This window comes from Rhea americana, unplaced genomic scaffold, assembly GCF_003343005.1.
Source record: "Rhea americana isolate MKP2758 unplaced genomic scaffold, rheAme1 scaffold_178, whole genome shotgun sequence".
In the NCBI taxonomy this organism is placed as follows: Eukaryota; Metazoa; Chordata; class Aves; order Rheiformes; family Rheidae; genus Rhea; species Rhea americana.
In genome coordinates this window covers 172,301-177,179 of record NW_028185905.1, presented here as the reverse complement: position 1 = coordinate 177,179, position 4,879 = coordinate 172,301, and positions in this window count along the sequence as shown.

Genomic DNA, 4,879 nt, shown 5'->3' with positions numbered 1-4,879 from the left:
TTTTTTTTTGCGGCGATCTCCCGGGCCTCGAAGCGAGCAGTTAAGTTCCAGCGTTCAGCGGCTGCGAGCGCGATCGTTTTCTCCTAGGCAAGGCAGCAGGAATAAATGCTCCTTTCTGAGCAGCAGCCAGGCTGTGCCCGAATAAACCTACCGCCCGCAGCGCTGCGCCCGCGCGGGAGGAAATAAATCGCTTTTCTCTTCTTTTCCCCCCACTCCAATGTAAATGTCGGGACTGCTGCAGCTTCCCCRCATCAGTGAGAAAAGCGGCTGCACTAGCAGCTCTTCCAGTAGCTGCAATATTTTGTGCTAACTCAGTGAAAAAAATCAGACTTTTTAGCTTAGCCACTATTTTAAAAAAATCATGAAACATCTTATTGTATCTAATAAGTGATTATTTTTTATTTCTCCTACTGTAGCATGTGACAAGTGGCTTTTTAACTTAGCATCTGGGGAGAGGAGAAGCAACAGCTCACCTGCACGGCCCGTGCGACAGCCACTGCGCTCCCGTGACTCAGGCAGCCTCGAGCCCCAGAGCAAACACACCTAATTCTGCACGTCCCGGTCARAACGGACAGAAAAACCCCAAAGGGGAGGCTGTGTCACGTGCCCTCCGTGGCACAGAGCCCTTGCTCGCGAGGGTTTTGCACCAGCTGTGAAACAGAGGCTTTTTGTCGCTTTTTTAAAGCTCCCCATCGTTCAAGCTGAGAGAGGCAAAATTTGCAAGTASCATTTTAAGTCTTTGTCCCCTGGGTATGTTCAGGTGAAGACAGCACGACACAAACTCACCACAGAATTATCCAGCCGTCAGACTTTATGCAAAATTATTTCATTGCTGCTGCATTAAAAATACTCGAGGCCAAAAAAAAAAAGAAAGAGAAATGCCCTTCCCCTTAAAGAAAAACACTCTACCAATAAACAAAGGATTTCCTTTTTATAAGGAGATTATACAGCCAAGAGTCTGATTGAAGATTACTGAGTTTTATTCTCGTGCCGAGCCTTTCCATAAAATATTAGTGGATCTGATAACAAGTGCATACCGAGAGCGCTGTAAAAAATGGCTGTGCGCTGAGCTCCCCTCCAAAGCAGCTCTGCTTGCAAAGGTGAAGTGTGTTCTGCRAGCTGGATGTGAACTGGTGAGGAARGCTAATGCAGTTAATGTAGAGTTAATTACATTAGCCAGCAGAACAAGCCACCTCTAATTCCCAAAGCACCTCGCGATGACCTCTTTTTCAGCAAATACGCYGTTTTTCCCCGTGAGCCGGGTTTCGGAGCAGAAGGCTGGCCGTGGATGGAGGACGCGCTCCATCCGGGAGGCACCTGTGAGCCAACCCAGGCGGAGGGCGCGGAGGCCCTAAGGCGCCGAGCGAGGAGAAAACAGCTTCCTGCACCGTTTTGGAGGAACCGTGACGTCCTTCGTCCCGCGGGAAGGGCCTGGAGGCACCTGCGGCTGCAGGGCCTGGGGCGGGAATGGGGCGAGAGCTTCAAACCAGTGAACGGAGCTGCCAGGCTGCARGGCCCCTGCGCCCCGGCTCGTGGGAACGCCAGCGCCTGGAGTGCTCCTCGCACCGGCRGCTGGAGCTGCTGGGGTTAATTAGCGCCAAATTAACTGACTGAAGCAGCCCAGTGCTTTGCCGCTCGGTGTGGTGAGCCAGGGCAGCTGGCGAAGGTTGGGCAAGGTGGAAAAGGCTTCTGAAAAGCCACTTTTTTCCCCCGAATGCTCTGCCGAGGGCAGACAGGTGAGGTTTAGCAGTGATGGGAGAGCTGCAGCAGCGATGGACTTGCCGAGCGCAGGGAGACTCCCGGCATGGAGCAGCTGGCGGCCGTGGCAGGCTCCGGCGTGCCGGTGCCGGGGGCTGCACTCGCGCGGCGCAGCGCCCGTGCGGGAGCCCCGGTGCTCCGAGCGCCTGGGCTCAGTGCTGGCACCTCGCAGGGGCTGCCTCGCAGCGCAGAAGGAAACCTTCCCTTAGCCTTGTCCCACAGCGGTTTCAGGAAGGTAGCACAGGCTCTTTGCCTCACTGGTACAGCTCCAAATCGGAGCCCAAACCCCAACTGCGAGGCTTTTGGATGACCCAAAAGGATTTTGTTATATTTTGGATCAAAATCAAGCCAGTAATAGATCACAGGGGCTTTGTTACTGGCTTTTTCCGTCAAGATTTGGTGAGGCTCCATTCGAGGCCCGGACTGCGATTGCAGCTCTCCGAGCAGGGAGGCAGCGCTTGCACCGGCCGCGGAGAACTGCAATCACGGCGCGGCACTCGCCTCCCAGCGCCAGGCGCGGCCGGCCCTGGGCACCACGGAGCACGCCGGCTCCGGGGAAAGGAGCCTCCTCYGGCAGCCGTCGCTGCCGCCCTGGTGCTGGCTCTGGCAGCGTCCACATCCGCACCGGGAAATATATCCGGAGGCGAGATCGGACCGCGCGGGGAGAACCAGCTGGTGCGCGGTGCCGGCAGCCCCCGCTCGGCGCGCAGCCCGTGGGAAGGAGCCGCGGGCGCCCGGGCGGCTCCCTGGATGAGCTGTTCCCGCCGGGCTTTTCGGAGAGCCGCCGGGATTGGGTTGCCTGGGGCTCCCTCTCACGGCTGTCTCCGGGCCCTGCTCCTCTCCGGGAGAGGTTTTCCACCGTGGCGCCCTCGTGGCACCCAGCACCGTCCGCGCGCGGAGGTTCATGCGCCATCGGGCACGGGGGCCACGCGTGAGCTCTCGCCGCCCGGCACCCCAGGCCTGGCAGCGCATCCGGACTCCAGGAATCGCAGGGCCGGGGAAGGAGCAGGAAAGCGCCGGCCGCTCGCCCCGTGTCGCCCAGCTCTGGCTGCAGCCACGCGCCACCCCGCAGAGCCGTTAGCCGTGATTAACGACAGTCGTTAGGGAAGCAGCAGCGTGGGGGGCGCTGCCCCCATCCCCGTCCCCCCCGCAGCATCGCCGGCGGCTGGAGCCCGACCGCGCTGCAGCTGCATCTGGCGCTCGCCCGCATCCCGGCCCTTCCCGCCGTCTATCGCCCTTCGTTTGGCGAAACTCTTGGGAAGCAACGTCTCGACTGCGCCAGCCTGCGCTTGCGGACGGGCGCGAGCGATAACGAAGCAGCGCTGTGACACGTAATTACCGAGCTGGCACAGAGCCCGYCGGAGGGGACGATCCGGGAGCGGAGCGGGATGGGTCGCTGGCTGCGAGCCKGCGGTGGGGCTCAGCCCGGTGGTCCAGGTCCGGCCCCGAACTCCCGCGAGAGGTGCGCTGGCGCCCGGCCGGGCTCCTCGGCGGCTGCACCCAGTGGGTGAGCGAGGCGCTTTGGAGGCGGCGGTCCCCGTTCGCCCTGGCGGGATGCTCTTCCTCACTCGGCAGCGCTGCCTGCGGATGGAAACACCGGTTCATGCTTTCCAGGTCCGTGCTCTCTCTCTGCAATGCTTATGCCCCTAAAACGAAGAATACGTGATCCTGTGCTGGTGAATATTTGATTTTTTGAGTCTTAGGAAAGATCCACTGAGCTRGTTCCTTGCCCCGGTGAGAACCAGTTACAGTTCTCAGAGATGGTCCATCACTAAACCGCAGTGGTGAAGCGGCCAGAGCTGAACTCATTGTTTGCACTGGCTAAAATTAGCCTGAAATAAATATTGTATGGATACTATGTAGTCTGTGCATGGCAAATTTTTCTGGATTATCCCCTGACTTACCACAGCTGTGACTTATACTGAAGTTAATGTTTGTATTTCATACTGGATAATTTATAGAGAAGCCCGGAGATGGGCTTTTATCTGCTCAGATGAAAGTTCTTCGGGAATAACAACACTTGGTAGGGCTCAGCGCTTGCGCCGCGCTGACAGCCCAAGCCCTTCTGCCTGCAAGCAAGATGTTTGCGTCTGAAGGGCCGTTAGCAAGAGCAGACCTCTCCCGCTGCCGGCGCTCAGCGCTCTTCCCGGCCGCTGCAGGCATCTGCTTCGCATTAGCACTGGACGGGGTCCCGGTTTGCTGCGGAGCGAGGAGGGGAACTTGGAGCTGTTCCGACTCATTTCGAGTCCGAGCCGAACGTGGCGCACGAACGTCAGGGGAGCGGGCTCGGGGGTGCAGCGGGAGCGGGGCWCCCTCCGCTCCTCCCGGCGCTGGGTGCCCGGCGGGAGCGCAGCCCCGGCAGCGGAGGCCCCTGGCGCAGCGCCGGGTTTGGGGCTTCCCGGGGCGCCCGGGGACGGCCCCGCGGAGCCGCCTCCGCTCGGGGAGGGCGGGAGGATGCCGGTGGGAGCCCTCTTTCCGAGGGGCGAAAGCGGTTCCTGCGCACGAGGACGGCCGAGGAGGAGGGGCATACGAGGCAGCAGCCCTGCAGATGGACCGCGAGGCTCCAGCAGCGCGTGCGGGCTTTATCTCGCAGGATGCCGCGGGCAGCCGGGGCACGGTGTGTTTGGAGCTCCCAGCGCGCCGAGCCTTGGCAGTGCAGGGGGAGAGGACGGCGGCCGAGCGCGGCTGAAGAGCTCCGGTGCTCAGGCCCCGGGAAAGCAACGAGGCAGGTGCGCCAGCTCCCGCCTGCCGCAGAAATAAGGATGTGCTCGAAGTTAAGCACGCGCCTAAGTGCTGCCCGCCGTCGGGGTCACTGCCCGGCCGCGGCTGAGACCATCCGGGCTCCCATGTTCCCCGCAGAGCAGAGTTGTGCACAATTTGCCGGTCCTTTATCTTTCCCACTCTGCGGGAATGAGCAGCTGCACGGGAGGAACCAGGAGAGGATGCAACGGGAGGGATCTCGCCAGCGCCCGCAGCCGGTCGACCCAGAGAAAACAGCAGTTACGCAGATAGTAAAGCGGCCTTTGCAGCCAGAGTAGTGCTTTGAACTCGGCTTCATCTGGTGCAAATCACCAGGCACAGAAATACTGACTTCTTGGTGGTAACGTTTCACCAGCATATT